A 17,967-nucleotide genomic window follows, 5' to 3' on the forward strand; every position below is an offset into this window, starting at 1 on the left:
CCCCCCTCAGTGATGCAAAGCTGTTTGCTCCACAGTGTAATTTCAAGACTTTAGAAGGACTTTTGGGCTTTGGGATAGCTACTGTCGGAGGTAAGGTATAATGCTGTCATGTTTCCTCGCTTTAAAGACCTCCCTATGGCATAGAGGGGTGTAAGACCATTTGACTGACTCCCAGAGGAATCGCCCACAATGTTACTAATGCATTAATACTGAGAATGACTGACAGAAAAATAGAGAGAGAGAGACAGGGAGAATGAGACACCCAGTTCCAACATAGTTGGATAAATAATGGATAAACGTGAGTACTGGCCACTAATAGAAACCCATATTAGCATTAGCTTAGCATTTTTTCTATAATTTCTTTGGCAGCATTATTGAACATGCCCACATGGAATCTGTGTCTGCAAAACTCCACAGCAAATGAATTAATGAGTCAAATCAGTATTCTAGCCTTACCAGTAAGCCTACAATAATGTTTTATTTTCAGAGATGTCTGATTTGATTTGCCGGGAACGTTCCCGGCTTCAGTCATTGGTGCTCATGTGTTTACATCATGTTTGTTAACAATAAAAGAAGGTCCAGCTACTTTGCGAAGAGCAGTACTAAAGCACATTTGAAGTTGAAAAGCTTTAAGCAGCTAATAAGACTCACTATTACCACATTTTTCCACATTTAAATCCATTCCACAAAATTCTGCAGATTTTCCCCAAAACATAGAAAATGCAAAGTCAGCAGATTCCGTGTTGGTCTTATTAAAAGTATTATTTCCAATACAGATGCAATGAATATAAATTCACAAAAGAGAGAAAGTTCATAATTTAGAAGAGAACTTAGAAGCAAACGTGTGATTTGATTTGTGGTGTGTTTGATTTATTTCCTCAGCCGCATGAATAAATTGATCATGTTCCTTTAACTTGATGCCAGCACTTGTACAGCTCGAGTGTCTGGAGTGTTTTATGATTTGGAAACATTTCATACAAAAAAAATCAACATTTATTTTTTTTGGTTCGTCCTTAATGATCATGCTATTTATTTAGTTTATCACAAGAGGTTTCCTTGCAATATTGAGGAAACAAAGCCTGTGTGCAGAGAGTCAGACAAAGCAGGAAGCAGAGAGAAGAAATGCCCAGAAATCATGTGGCAGATGAAACGATGAAAGGACGGAGGAAAAGAGAGATAGTAGGCCATTTTTGCATCACAGTGAATTAGCTTTGTGCTAATTATGGACCTGTCATTACCGTAGATAACTGGACTGTGTTACTTAACTGTGAAAAGCATGACACTCCCTGTCTCTCTCGTTCTTCAATATACTTTTTTTCTCTGCTGTTTCTGTCTGTCTTTCTGTCTAGCCTTCCTTCCATGCGTATTACATGCTAATGAGACATGAAAAGAAGGGGCTTTGACTCTGTTGGGAGTCATTTCTGTGTCAACTGACAGTTTTGGCATGGACTATTGTGACGAACTCACTGTATGCAAAAATTTTAGATCATCATTGTATTTTGTTGCATTACATACACTGCAAGGAATACTGTATTCCTAGGCCCTTTATTAGGGGGCCTAATAATGCCCATAGTTAAAAAGGCTTAACAAGCACATATGGGTGTAGTGTTTGTCTAGGGATGCACAATATATTGGTGCACATATATTGGTTATTCGTCAATATTAGAGATTCCCCTTCAGGAACTCGAGCTGCGTCCGAAGACACTACGGGAACGCCCCCAGCGTGACCGTGCTCTGAATCACATGTGTAATCAGTCCAATGGAAGGGCGAGTCATAGGCGGGAGACGTAGCGACCAGGAAGCTATAAAGGCACGTGAGGTGGAACCAGCTTCAGCTTTATGTCATTAAGCGAAGCGCTCCGTGTTGTGTCAGTCATTCCCCCCGGGGAACGGGCTCGACGCTCCGCCTATCTTCCTCCGAGGAGGTTGATGTGGAGAGCGCCGATGAGGATTCGCCCCCTCACACAGCACAGTATGAGGAGTTATTGGAGGTGGTCACTCATGCCGTAGCTAAGTTAAAAATTGATTGGCCGGCCGAGCAAATTAGATGAGCGCTTTCTGTGGAGTAAACTGCCACCTCCGCGCCGGAGCCTACCGTTTTTCCCTGATCTCCACACCAAGGTGTCGAGGTTGTGGGTGAGACCATATTCAGCACGTCTATTTACCCCCGCTTCCTCTCATTATGCAAACTTGGCGGGGGTTAGTGATCATGGTTATAAGGCAATGCCCTGGGTGGAACAGACGGTCGCAAGCTCTCTGTCCCCCGGCGCGGCATCGTCATTAAAGGCTCCGGCATTGCCCTCCAGGCCGTTACGTGCAACATCGAGCCTGGTGGGCAAGGGGTATACGGCGGCAGGTCAGGCTGGTGCGTGTCTGCACACCATGGCGGTGTTACAGGCGTACCAAACCGACCTGCTTAAGGAGCTAGATGAAGGCTCCTCACACAGCACAGTATGAGGAGTTATTGGAGGTGGTCACTTGTGCCATAGCTAAATTAAATATCGATTGGCCGGCCGAGAAACAAGCTGAACCTCAGAAAAGCAAATTAGATGAGCGCTTTCTGCGGAGTAAACTGCCACCTCCGCGCCGGAGCCTACCGTTTTTCCCCGATCTCCACACCGAGGTGTAGCAGTCGAAGCCTGACCTGAGGGACGTGCTTCAGAGGAAGTCCTCGGCCAAAAGGCCCTGACATGAGAGGTTCAGGGCCTTCGGGGGCGGCCCCTACTGGGGAAAAGCGGGGTGCACCGCAGTATACGGTGTCCGTCTCTCCTCAGTGCCCTCGGGAGATTTTTCTGCCATCCCTGCCATTGATGATGCTTCAGGGCGCAGCAGTCTCCAGCGTGCGCTCCCCTCAGTTTCTTCCGCCCGGGAACGTAGCGGAGCTGAGGGGCTCGCTACCCTTACTGTAATATACACGCTACCGTTCAAATATTTGGGGTCGGTAAGATTATTATTTTAAGTCTCTTAATCTCTCCAAGACTCACCTATACTTTTAAAAAGTACTGTAAGTATTAAAGGGGTCATATGATGCTGCTAAAAATAACATTATTTTGTGTATTTGGTGTAATGAAATGTGTTTATGCCAGCACGGATCAGCTCCAGGCATGACAAAGCAGATATCGTCCTCTTTTGGAAGGTCAAACAAAGTAGTTTCGCTTTCACAACGAAACACACAACGACTCCACAACATGGCGGCGGAGGCAACAGCAAGAATAAGTTACGCCTTCTTTCTTTGCGTGAACGTTTGGGCGGCGTTATGCAAATCTTCCGAGATCGTGACGTAGGTATGTGGGGGTGTGTTAGAACGAGCCGTTTTAGGTAGGTGTGGCTGACTCTCAACTTTTATAAAGAATATCTCTTTGGATTTGAGACTTTAGTCTTTGCAACTTTACAGATCTTCTTTATGCACCAAGAGCTTGTAACACTCCAAAGAGAAAGGAAAAATTGAAATCGCATCATATGACCCCTTTAACATGTTTGATTAGATATGTAATTGTGCATTTTTACATTTAGATCACCTTTGCCACTATTTACCACTTGCTTAAAGTTCATCTTTAAAAACACTAATGATTTAAAAATTAACTGTTAAATGAAATCTGATGCCAACATTTACTTGCAGCATAATTTTTTTTTAAATGCTGTACAAAATGCTATAGAATTCCTACTTTTGGACATACAGTTGATTTTCTTTCTGATGGCTGACTGGTTGTATTTGTTTGACTCTTTCTCTCAATCTTTCACTGACTCCAGGCAGAATGGTATATTTAGTTCTTGTTCAGAGCTCTGTATTGATTGAGAGAGCCCAAAGTTAAACATTCACACTGCACTATTGATTATCAACCTTTCTGTGCACTCACTGCATACACTGTCTGCAAATCATTTTTATAGGAGAATACTCTGCGTGTGTTTGTGTATGAGTTTGCATTTGTGTTAATTTTAGAAAGATTTGTAAATATATATTAAAGTAGTGTCTCTCTTTATTTAGGAAAGAAAGACAGCTGACAGTTGTAAAAGATACGCTTGCATTATGTATTGTGTATAAAAATAGGCACAATGCTGAAGTAAGCAAGGAGCACATCATACTAACCAGATTTGTTGATGTCATCTATGCGTGTGTGTGTGTGTGTGTGTGTGTTGATGCAAATCTTGGCAGGGTGGCAGAATGCAGGGCTGAGATTGGTGTGGCATTCACTTCACTGCAGTCAGCTAACTGCACACGCTCTATGAATGAAGACAAAGAATCAATCTCATACTAATCCTATAAAGTCATTCTGAGCTTGTGCAAAGGAAGCAATGTTATAGAATCAAACAAGGGCAAAAACATCTGTCTTAAGATTCTGTTTCGAGAAAATACATGAAAAATTTAGCTCAGTCCATGTGCAAATGACTTTGACCCCTGACCTACAGCAAGTAGGGACAAAATGTAATTGTCATGTTGATGTAACAGTCTATGCAGAGTCTTAACAGATTATGCTGGCTGCATGTGTGTGTATGCAGTTGTGTAGGTTTGGCTTAAACATTGATGGGACCCATAGGAGGCAAAAAACAAACAGATATGTTTCAGTATTTCCAAATTCTTCAAAATGGCACAATTTCAGGATGGTACACAGCATTTGTTTCTGTTTGTGAGTAAGAGTAGCATATTCAGTGTTATTTCGAAAAGTTGCACTCTGAATTGTGTTTACATTTTACACAGTAAAATGGTAAAAGTGTAAAACATGAGGTTCCAGTTCATTTATACACTACCATTTAAGTTTTAGTTTTGGGTCAGTAAATTTTTTAAATGTTTTTAAAAGAAGTCTCTTATGCTTAACAAGGCTGCATTTATTTGATCAGAAATACAGAAAACTTTAATATTGTGTAATATTGTTACAATTAAAATATTTAAAAACTGTTTAAATGTTTTCTATTTTAATATACTTATAATGTAATTTATTATTGTGATGACTCCTTTCTAATATGTCGATTCAAATATGTTGATTTGATGTTCAAGAAACATTTCCTATTATTATAAAAAAAAACATTATTATTTACTAAATTATTTTCAGTTGTGATTAAATTAATGTCAGACTGGTGCATGATTGAGGGCGACAGTTGACTCCCTTCCGAACATGGGCCTCTCAAATCTACACCTTTGAGCATATATGTCATTCATCTCTGGTGTTTTTGTTAGGATCTCCTTTGTGACACGGATACACTATGGGCTGCTTTTTGTGTGAAGTAGTCCTTATCGTAGCAGGAAGTGAAGAGAGGATTACTGTCCAATAGGAGGCTGGTAATAGAATTCTCTACCCGTGTGTGTGCGCATGTATGTGTTCAAAGACGTAATTCAATTCAATGTGCATTTCTCAGAGAGTTTGTAAGTTTGTATGTGTGCCAGTGTGTGTAAGTGCATACTGTACATGCGAACATGTAATAGAATTCTCCTCTGTGATAAGCTGTCGATTCTCATCAAAGCGGACTAGCGGAAAGAAAGAGAGAAAGAGGAATTGGTATTAAAGTGATGATGAATTTTGGTGAGATGACAAAAGCAGAGGTGGGTGGAGTCATGTAACCTTCTGCATAATTTTTTCCCCCTCTTTCTGTTTCATTTTTATTGGAACGGGGAAAGAGAGAGTGTCAAAGAGCAGGAACTCTTTTCATTATCAGGCAGGGCACGTTTAGAGTTCACAGCAGCCTCTGTCTATTTAATGTCGGAATGATGGGCGAAACACATGCACACACTCACACGCTCATCCAAACACATCTAACACAGCCACACAGTAACATGCACAAACACCAAGGCAATGACAGATGTCTTGTGCGTGTGGTCAGAGTGACAGTGAATAATGCTGAGATCTTAGCGCTGACGGTGATAGTTAGCACACTGCTGTCATCTTTCCTGCTGACAATATGTTACCCTTCTTTATAGCCTCTCTTAATATTTATAAAATGTTAGCACCAGTTCTCTCATGCTGATTTTTAAAATTATCTTTCTCTTTTTAACAGCTATACTTGATACATTTGATTTTAACATTAAATTTGTTCTTTCCAATTAATCTCATATTTTATTACGACCACATACATACATATAGTACACAAAATTTGCTTTCAAATCTGATTGGTTAGACTTATGTGGAAGTTTTTTGTTTGTTTTTGTGAAAGAAATGTATACTTTTATTCAGCACTTTTAATCATTTCATTTGAATGCTTTTCTTTTGAACTTTCTGTTAATCAAATAATTCTATAAAAATATGTATCACAGTAATAAATTACATTTTTAAATATTCAAGTTACCTTGTAATACTATTTTACAATATTACTGTTTGCACTGTATTTTTGATCAAACAAATGCAGCCTTGGTGAGCATGAGAGACTTGAATGGTACGGACTTTCTTGAATAGTAGTGTGTCTGATTTTAGATTTACCTAGTTCTGAATGTCACAAAAAGCTAACTGCTTGGTTGATTTACATTCTCTTCGTGAATTTTGGCCAGAATAAGCTGTAATGTGGACCAGATTTCATGCTTATGCATGAAACCCTTAAACACAATGGCCCTGTCTGAATTGGGGCACTTGATGTTGCAGTCTTCCAGTGGCTTAAGGTTCTGATTCCCCTTTATGGCTGCTATGTACCCTCAATGCACACTTTTGCTGAGCGTGCACTGATGCACACTGCTACCCAACAGTCTGTGCAGCATTACTTCACCAAAGTGTGGACTCGAAGGAAGGGTTCCAAGGGCAACATCTGGGACAGGGCCGACGTGACTGGTTATGGATACATACATTAACAGCTTCAGTGATTGAGATTTTGTCACCACTGACAGGGATCTATGATTGTCATGTCCAGCTCAGCCTTTTGAAATGTCTCACTGCTCTTTTTGAGGTTTATACACTATTTCCTGAAATATCAGTGTAGCATTAAAATAGTGCTAACGCTTTAGGTAAGACTAGGTTTTAGGCTTTGGTTCTGCATATATCAGACACTTTGTGCGCATCCTGCTTTCTGTCACCTGTGCATGAGAGTCAACATGTACAAGTCACTGTCTTTGTAGTGTAAAGCTGGCTATAGACCTTCAGGGCAGACAGCATATAGATTTTTGCATGGATATAAACAAGGCTGTGAGGACTAGACTATAGTCTTTACAATGGTACATTATGTATTGTATAAAGGTACTATATCATATCAATTTCAAAACTCACAACTTTCAAAATAGTTTTTGTCCACTAAAAAGTTTCTTAGGAAATATGTTTTGTCTGCTGAACAATTGGCATATTGGCAATTGGTCCCTCACAGCCTTATTGTCATTCCTGTCTATAGATGGTTAAATAGATACAAGAAGAGAATGCCAATATTACAATGTATTGCAAGTATTACAGTGATGTCACCAGCATCATTAATATTAATCCTGTTAGCAAATCTTTGTGTTGTGGACTCAGAAAACATTGCCAAGCCATATGCCCATGATTAAGACACACACACACACACACACACACACACACACACACACAGACTGTAGTGAGGGACCTGTGCAGAGAACTAAATTAAATTTGATTTAAACTGATTTATAGTGAACACCGCTAATTAAATTAGTGAACATTTTATGGCCGCAACAAGATACAGGACACACACACACACACACACACACACATTTTTTTTGTCTATCATGGCATATGGACTTCACATTAACTTCTGTTGTTTTATACTGAGCCAATAATATTTTCTATCCCCTAACTTACATAGAAACCTTTCTGCATGTTTACATTTTCATTAAAACATCAATTAATATGTATATTAAGTCATTTCCTCTTGGGCCCATTGCCTGCTCCACAAAATGAAGGTGATTTCTGGTTTTACTGTCCATCTGGGAACGTTTGGTCCCCACAATGTAAGCACTTACACATACTTTACTATATATAGGCTAGTTGTGGATATTTTTTCTCTAGTTATGAATATAGTGAAAGGTCATAGAGATATTCAAAGCAGCAGAGTAGAAAGGTTAATCATGTGTGATTAAAGTGTGTGTGTGTGTGCATTTGAGGGCTTTCATTCTTTACTTAATTAAGATAATATTTGGATTATGTTTGTGTGTCCTTGAGGCTTCTGTCCTTTCAGGCTTCAGTTAACCAGCGCACAAATTGCTTTGGTGTATTATGTGTCGTGTGTTATGTTTGCGTATATCTGTGTATGTGTGTGTGTGCACGCTATGTTGATTTTTGTCTTGATGTGCGTGCAATGCATGTGAACTGCCTCCTTGACCTGGTCTCGGTTTGATGGAGTGGTCAAGTTTTGGCGGATGTTGATTGGCTGATTATTAGAGGGATGGAGGGAATGTGGGGGTGGCGGCAAGGCAAGGATGGAAAAGAGAGATAAATGGCGTTATTCGTTCATTGTGCGGAAATGATTGCAATTAGAGCAACTGAAAGAAAGGCCTATGGGCTTGATGAGTGTGGAGGTGGAGAGGTTGAAGCGCAGATCAAAGGAATGATGGAGGAAAAAAAAATTTATTCACTGACTGGTACACAAGCAACAGACACACACACACACACACACACAGACAGACAGAGCTGTCAAGTGTACTCACACTGAGGCGAACATTCCTGCACTCTTACAATAGAATAAAAGCTTCTTCAGTGGTTAATTGTAGCAACTAGAACTTCTGATCAAGAAATATTTTATACTGTATAGTGTGGTAGTTTTTAACCTTAGCAAAGAGGGTGCAGGATAACTTAAAACGAAAAAATATAGCATTTTTAAAATATTATTATTAATAAATAATATTAATACTAAATATATTAAAACATTTCAAAACTAAACTAAAATAAAATACCAGTAACTATTGTTTTTTTTGTTGTGGTTAATTAACTGACTTATTTTGACACTCCCAGTTTTTGTAAATAATATATTTTAGTTTATATATTACCTTTATAGTTCTAATAATATTATATTATGTAATGTGACTTTGAATATTATGCTTGACTGTGGGAGCCTTCTAGTCAAAAAGGCTGGGAAAATTGTTATAGGGTTGTAATAGTGGGTGACCGATATATTGTCATATTTGGCTTTATTTATTTATTTAGATTTATATATTTATTTAGTACATCGGCTGGTAAGTGTTGGAAGCTGGAATTTTATTTTGACAGCAGATAAAGCTGATATACTGATTTACTTTTTTCAAGTTCACATTACTATTATTTATTTATTTAATTATTTAATTTAATTTAATTTGATTTATTTCTTTGTTTTTTAAAAAATTTTACAAATTATTAATTTAATTTAAAATATAACTATTAACATATAAACAAAAACTCATATTGGTCATCCACTTATGCTTGATTTGACTATGGTTCTTTGGTGATTAAAATGTTCTTGATGGAACAATATAGGATCGTTGGTCCAATACCATCCAGTGTATTGGTTTCTGGGTATTTTAAAGCACCACCACAAAGATGATTTATTGGTTTATTGATGAACTAGATAATAAAAACCTCAATAAATCTTATAAAGGTTCTCCTAAGGTGTGTTCAGACTGTAAAACCTTATTTAGATTAGTGGGAACTTTGAATGTAGTGCACGAGTCGTATGAACCACTTTTATGGAGTTTGAGCTTGAGTTTGAGTTTTATTAGACATAAAAAATGACAATACATCTGCAGTACACTTCTTTATCAAGGAGAACACAATAAAGTAACACGACTTATTACATTGTGGTCCTTGATATTAGAAGAGAACTATTTTTGTGACAACAGTCATTTTTGGCATACATTTCATACTAATATAATTTTCACACACACCACAGAGACAATCTTCACAACAGTACAATAATCCAAATATGTCAAATTTCAGACAGCCCATCTAAAAACATTGTCTTCACTCTTTTTCTAAAACCCTCATAACCTGTTATAACCTTAATGTCCAAAGGCAACTTTTTATAAAGTCTTAAACCTACATAAATTAAGATCCACAATGCTCTGTCTAGTAAAATTACCAGTTCTTAATTTGGTAACACTTTATTTCGATAGTCCACTTTAGACATTCTATTAACAGTAAGTAACTTTGCAACTACATGTCAACTAGCAGTTAGTAGAGTATTAGTAGACTGTCTGCTTAATATCTTCTAACAATTTCTTTGTCAACTTATTCTACTAACCCTAAACCTACCCTCAGTCAACTCTGAGAGTTAGTAGACATGTAGTTGCAAATTAATGAGAATTAGTTGATATGTAGTTACAAAGTTACTTATAGTTAATAGAATGTCTAAAGTGGACTATCAAAATAAAGTGTAACCCTTAATTTTCTATTTGCTAGGACATAACCATCAACATCAACCATCAAAAGTCCTTTGCCTTATGCAATTTATAATTTGACCCAAAATTCCTTTCACCATTCCTTCACCTTAACAAGCTCTTCAGCTAATTTCTCCTAGTCGTTCAGTCTCCATATCTGCGAGCATCATCAGCATATAAAAACATATTTCCATCACATGCAGCCTGAATATCGTTTAATAAAAACAACAGCGGTCCAAGTACGCTACCCTGCGGAACCCCATTATTCACAATTTAACCCTCAGAACGTATCCCTCCCACTTCTACCTTCTGCATTCTCCCTGTTAGATAAGAAGCCAACCAAGATTTTACTGTACATGAAAAAGGTACTTATTTTGTCTAATAATATTGAATGGTTAACAGTATCAAAAGCCTTCTGCAGATCCAGCAGAACCATCCCACACGTTTCCTCTATCAGTCTCTTTCCTAATAAAATCTGTCAAATATAATATGCAAGTGTCAGTTGAATAAGACTTTCTAAAACCTGACAGAAAACCATAAATGAATTTATTTTTACTTAAATACACATAAATCTGCTTGAACACCCCTTTTTCTATTATTTCAGAAACAACACTCAATATAGAAACTGGTCGATAATTTCCTGGATCCTGTCTGCTTCCCATCTTAAATAATGTAATAATTTTTTCTATCTTCATATCTGCTGGTACTATACCTTTCTCCAATGAAAGATTGATGATATATGTGAGAGTAGGTGCAATAATACTAGCTCTATCCCTTAAAAACCTTGGTGGAATTGAATCCAACCCAGTCGCTTTAGACACATTTAATTGCTCTAAAATGACTTAATATCTTCCAATGAAACTTTACTAAAATAAAAAGAATTTGGCAACATACCTTTTCTTTGATAAACACCTCTAACAAATTAAATCCCATAGATTCCTTTATTCAATGGACGTTTTTACACTAAACGTGTAGCAACAGATGTGAAAGAATTATTTACCTTATTTTCAACTTCTATCAAATTCTATCATGCCTTCAACATCTAACCCTATCTTGGTTGAGGTATAGGGTCAGACTTCCCTATTGGTGTGATCTTCTTTAATATCTTCCATAAAAATGTAGAATCCCCAAACCTTCCTTTTAATTGATCATTAATAAAATTACTCTTTGCCACCTTTATCTTTTTCTGTACTAAATATTTCTAAACACTTTTCAAAATAATCTAAATCCTGTATTTAATTGCTTTATTTCTATTTTTTATTAATTCAATTATTGTTTGATTCATCCAAGGACTGACTTTTTGTTTGATTCTCATTTCTCTGAGGGGAGCTACTCTATCTACAACTTTAGGAAATACATTCTTAAATTTCATCCAAGCCTCTTCAACATCATAAATATTTTGTTTGTACTCCCACCTGATTTATCTAATTTGATCTTTAAAATATTCAACGTTATAATATTTCAACAACATAGTCTGTACAGTTTTGTGATCCATAAACTTACATTTATAACTCTTTCTTGAGCAAAAAATTATAAAATGATCTCTTCATATTCAACCACTCCTTTCTGGGAAATATTATTTTTGTCAGACACTAGAATAAGGTCTATACTACTCTCTCCCTTTTCCCAAAAACTCTAGTGGATTGATTTTAAAATCCAAGTTAAATTAAATTGATTACATATTGATCTCAGAGCATTATAATCCTCACAAACGTTCTTACTAACATCAGTGTTAAAATCACCCATAATAATACATATAATAATCAACACGTCCAGCAATAATATCTCACCGCCCACATTTATATCAACCTCATTAAAATTCAAATCATCACGAATATAAACACAAATCCCCCCACGTTTTATCAGAAAAAGTAGATGATGATTTTGAACTATCCCTTTAAGTACACACTAAACATTCTGTCCACACATACAAAAATATGGTCCCATGAGAGTTAGGGACACAGATCAAATCTCACACAGGCACACGTGGGCCTGTGCTCAATCGATATCCTCAGGAGTCAGGACCTCCCTGATTGCCTTTCAAGTGTTCCAAATGAACGCAGCAATGGATAGGGCAGAAGAAAGTGAAGAGATATATGTGTTATTGAATGAATGTTGTTCATCTTTCGCCACTAAACTTTTTGCCTTGCTATCTCTCTCTCTCTTACATTCTTTTTATTTATTTATTTATTTATTTATTTGTCCTCTTTTCTGTTGTGGGCATCCTGTGTGTATAGACAGACAGAGAGAGTTATAGAGAAACAAACGGAGAGAGAAACTAAAACAAATAGAGAGAGAGAAACTAAACTTGCTTTTATCTCTATCATTGCAACATTTAGATTTATCTTTGTCATTAAAATTGAAGTTACCTTTATTCCTTTTTGTTAAATGTGTTAATGTTATTTTTCTATTTGCATTATACACTGCTTTGATAATGCAAATTATCATTGCAGGAGGAGTCTTACAAATGTGCAGTTTTTTTTCTTTTTTTTGCGTCAAGTACACTAAATTAAATAGAAAATGAAAAGGAGAAAAACAGACAGAGAGAATAAGAGAGTTATTCGTTTTATCTTTTAATTGTTCACCTTTTTATTTGCTAGACAAATTCTGCTTGCTGTTTTTAGCTCTGTCTGTGTGTGAACTCATGAGCTCGACCTGTATGACAAGCAGATAGAAAAAGGCTAATAGGAGTATTAGAGAGACAGAAAGGGAGAGGAGGAGGATGGAATAAAAAGAAAGAGATGGATGGATGAATGAGCAGAACTGATTTGATGGGCCCCTGGACACACCCAGTGCAGCAAGAGGCATGTTGTATGTGTGTGTGTGTGTTTCTGTGTGTAGTTGCAGTTTGGACTAACAGACCTAGATTATACATCTGTAGTTTGTCTCTGTCCAGCATGTGCAGTATACATGTGAATCTTACTTAGGGTGACATGCGGGACACTCCCGAAATTGGGAGCATTGTCCCAATTTGTCCCGCAAGACTTAATCCGTGTCCTGCATTTCAATTATGTCTGTATTATTTTTCTTCTTCCCTGAATTTTATTGTGCTATTTACAATAGCACAATAAAAATATATTACAAAATATGTGATTGCCGTTTAAAAATCCATTTGTGCAGCTGTCATATTCTAGCTTAGTAGACTGAATAGGTCCCGTAAAGTAAATTACATTGTATCACTCTAATGCCCACACAATTAAACTAAATCTATTATGTCTGTTGCGAATAAAGTGAAAATGAAATTAAAAGTGTTGATTGCAGCATTAAATTTAGATATGCTTGTATCGCATCATATTTCTTTTGATGAGTTTTTACAGTGTTGGGCATTATAACCAATCACACATGATTCTGTTGAGCTTATGATTGGAATGGCCAATCAGAGTCGTTCAGATTGCTCATCACTGAAAAGCTGAAGTTTTGTTTAGTGTGCACGCTTGCTGACTGAATTCTGCACTCTCACGAATTCTCTCATAAACAACAAAGTGAAGATGTATGAATGATATAAGAGATTCATTTGACAGTGTAGACAGTTTCACTGATTATAACAGGAGCTTTTTCGAGAGTGCTTATACTCTTATACTCATACTCATATACTCTTTCTATACTTATGTTGTCAATTTTCAATTCTACTTTGGAGTTTATTTTATGTTTTCCAAATAACATAATCTTTCTTTTGCTTATATTTAATAACAATTTGTTTACATTTGTTTTAATATATACATTTCTGTTGTAATCACCTCCAAAGCTGCTGTAAATTGTCCCCAGAACAGAAAATAGTTGTGTCATCAGCAAATAAAATAAATTTTAGCATATCTTATACTCTGCACATGTCATTGATATACATTATAAGCAATTTTGGACCTAAGACTGATCCCTGCGGTACACCACAATTTATGTTCATATATGAAGATTTATGTTCATAAATTGTTGCCTATTTCTTAAATAACTACTCACCCAGTCCAATCCAACCATACCTCTCTAGTTTATGTAATAAACTGTCATGATTTATAGTGTCAAATGCTTCATTTAGTCTATGAAAATTCCCACTGCATGTTTCTTCTTATCTATACCATTTATAATTTCCACAATATGTTCCATTAGTGCCAAAGTTGATCTATTTGTCCGAAAAACATATTGACTGTCAACTAGAAGGTTGTGCGTTTCAATGAAATTGTCAAGTCTTTCTGTAAAAACTTTTTAAAGGATTTTGGAGAACTGGGAGAGTATAGAAACAATCTATAATTTGTGAAATGGTGTTTATCCCCAGTTTTATATAATGAAATTACTTTTGCAATTTTCATTTTATTTGTTTGAATAACTGTGGAAATGGAAATGAAAGCGCTTTAATTAGAAATTATAATGTTTTATTAAATTGTGATCATGTTAAATACAAATTCAGTCGTATTAAAATGATTTTTGACGTGACACCTATATGGTACTTGCCTACATTTTTTTAAATAGATTACACAAACATTAGGCTACTTTTAGCCTTACCTGAGTTGGTTCACCCTCCGCCTAGGGCTGAAACAATTAGTCGACATTATCGACAACGTTGACAATAAAAAAATGTCGACAAATCTTTTTGTTGTCGAGTAGTCGTTTGATCTCAAATGACCTAATGTATGAATCTGCAATAATGCGGTTTGACCAGTGTGGCGGTGTAGCGTAAGACTGTAATTCAACCCTCCTGGATGCAAATCAAGAGAAGAAGACAGCACTTCAGAGCAAACACAGCCAAACCTGAAGCTGGTGAGCAGCGTTTGGATGAATATGAAAATATATGCTGCACGCTTTCCTCTTAATAACAAAATAAACACAACAAAAACTGACCGCAGTGTGAAAGCAGCAGTTAAGAATGCATCTGATTACAGCGATGTGGATGTTACACGAACTCTGCAGTTTGGTACTCCAGTAAAGTCCAGTTACATCACATTTATTTATATAACTTAGTACTTTATGCAATAGATTAAAAACCAGAGTCAGTGTCGCCTTCAGTTAGAATTACAACTTGATTTTCTGTTATAAAGCGGCTCTCCAGTGTGGAGCTAGCTAATGATCAAATATTTTTATTAGTGGGAAAAAAATATTTCATTAAAGTTATAGTTTGGTTTGCAGAGAACAAAACTTGATCTAGCTCAGGACTGTTTTGATTATCATTACCCTATAAGGTATTTTAAGAGAGATTATGTTGTGAATAAAATAGTTTATCAAAAAATAAAACGTCTTACCACTTACCTTTATTTTGTTTCTTATCCATATGACTTACAAAAGGAGATGTTAGGCAGAATGATGTGTCATTCAGTTACTTTTTCATATAACTAATTAAATGGTGAATAAGACAGTTTCTCTGTCATCTTATTTTGTGTGCCAAATATATTTATTTGTATAAATTAACTGTATAATTGTAATGACATAATATGACTTTCAAAAGCTGAAGTGATTACCTTAATTTATTTGTTATAATGTGCATAATTAAATATTTTAACTAATTGCAAAAGCTGAATAATCAAATGTCTACTGATTAATCAGTGAAATCATTGATTAGTCAATTAATCGTTCTAATAATAGTTAGATTAATCGATTACCAAAATAACCGTTTGTTGCAGCCCTACCTCCGCCTATGCTTTACAACAAATGTAAATCAATATTTACATAGTATAATAGTAGTAAATTTATCTCTCACACACGTGTCCCGCAATATCCTGCAAATTACATCTACTTTCCTGCAACAGAGCAATAACCAGGTGGTTACCCTAATCTTACAGTTGGCCTCTGCATTGTACATATTTTTTAATCTTTTAATTTAATCTTTTAAATGTGGATTAATATCTTGATTATAACTGCATTTGTAAATGTACTAACTGTCTTAATTTGCTGTATGGAAATGAACAGTTTTATGTTCCTGGAAGAAACTAAGTCATACAGATTTGGAACTTGAGGGTGAGGAATTAGCAAAATGTAAATGTTTGTGCTATTACTATAACAATTGCTTTAATTCATATTCGAGAACCATACAGCGCACATATGCACACATACACAATTGCATAAGCATTACCTGAAAGAAAATGCTCATTTCGGTCAAATGCATTTTCCACTCCCACAGCAGCAGAGCAGCAGGTGGTTATTTTCTCTAAAATGAGGGTTGCGGCAACTGAAAAAAAATCCAGCATTAGGCTATTATCCATTGTCCTTTTCTCCATTTTTTTATTTTTTTTTGCACTCAGTCTTCTGTTATTGTTATTGTCATCATTATAATTAGTGATTGCCCTTGAACAAGGGACATGCCTGTCATTTACATATGCTTGACCTTTTAAATAATGTTACATTTTGATTCCTGAACTGATTAGAGTGAAAAGAGTGCTAGGGAAAGATTGATAGATGTGTTCTGTTGGGAACTGTGACATGACTTTAATTCCACAAAGTCTCCCTATGTATGTGTGTGTGTGTGTGTATTAGGGTTGTGACGGTGATTACATTTTCCCACCGGTTAATCGACGTGTGACAACACCGGTAATACCAGTATCACCGAGGGGTGGGGTTCGTTGGGGCTTTCCCTCTTTTCCTCACATTCTTTAGCTTTTTTTTGCTTTTAAATTGCTTATAAATGCCTGTGCGCATTTCACAATTGCTTGAATGGACAACAAAAACAGTACAACAACAAACTCACTTATATTAAACATAGAACTTTTGTTAACAAACCGAATAAAAATATGCTATAGGCCTAATATATTATTGTTATTGTCATCATTATAATTAGTGATTGCCCTTGAACAAGGGACATGCCTGTCATTTAAATATGCTTGACCTTTTAAATAATGTTACATTTTGATTCCTGAACTGATTAGAGTGAAAAGAGTGCTAGGGAAAGATTGATAGATGTGTTCTGTTGGGAACTGTGACATGACTTTAATTCCACAAAGTCTCCCTAGCCACCAACAGACATAAAGAGTGAGAAAAACAAACAGACAGAAAAAGAAAGAGAAACTAAATCACTATTTTAGTATTTTTTACTTTTTTTTAATTTTCAATAAGCTTTTTTTTCTGCTAGTATAAACTGTTATGATTCTGATATTTAAACCTGCACTGTAGAATTTCAGCATTTGGGGAAAAAAAAAAAACAGACTGTCCTGCCCCAAACTTATGCCATTGGTTAAGCCAGACATTGACATGCAAGAACCCTCAATCAATCTAAGAAGTTGATTTTAAGTCTCAGTTTTTGCATTATTATTGCCAGTGTTGGGAGTAACGCGTTACAAAAGTAATTCATTACATTAACTGATTACTTTTTTGCTGTAACGCAGTAGTGTAAGGCATTACTAATCAATTTTCAGTAATATTAGTATAAACTGTTATGATTCTGATATTTAAACCTGCACTGTAGAATTTCAGCATTTGGGGAAAAAAAAAAAACAGACTGTCCTGCCCCAAACTTATGCCATTGGTTAAGCCAGACATTGACATGCAAGAACCCTCAATCAATCTAAGAAATTTTTTCAAAAAGCCACAGAGCGACAGTGTTTACAGTCTTCTGAAAGTCAAACTTCACAGATCCTATAGTTGCAGGGCCGTGCATAGACATTTTGAGGGGCAGTGGCCAAAATCACAGGGGGTGGGGCAGTTATTGCTCGGCCATATATGTATATGTATGTGTGTATGTATTGTATGTCTGTGTGTGTGTGTGTGTGTATGTATATATATATATA

The 17,967-nt window shown here is 36.2% G+C and overlaps 1 protein-coding gene across 1 annotated transcript in view; it reads left to right on the forward strand.

The window, feature by feature from the left end:
- LOC107738516 (syntaxin-binding protein 5-like) overlaps window positions 1-17,967 on the forward strand; it is a 141,106-nt gene that overhangs the window by 21,941 nt on the left and 101,198 nt on the right. The window lies entirely within an intron of this gene.

This window comes from Sinocyclocheilus rhinocerous, unplaced genomic scaffold, assembly GCF_001515625.1.
Source record: "Sinocyclocheilus rhinocerous isolate Xijiao unplaced genomic scaffold, SAMN03320098_v1.1 scaffold1215, whole genome shotgun sequence".
NCBI classification, from domain to species: domain Eukaryota; kingdom Metazoa; phylum Chordata; class Actinopteri; order Cypriniformes; family Cyprinidae; genus Sinocyclocheilus; species Sinocyclocheilus rhinocerous.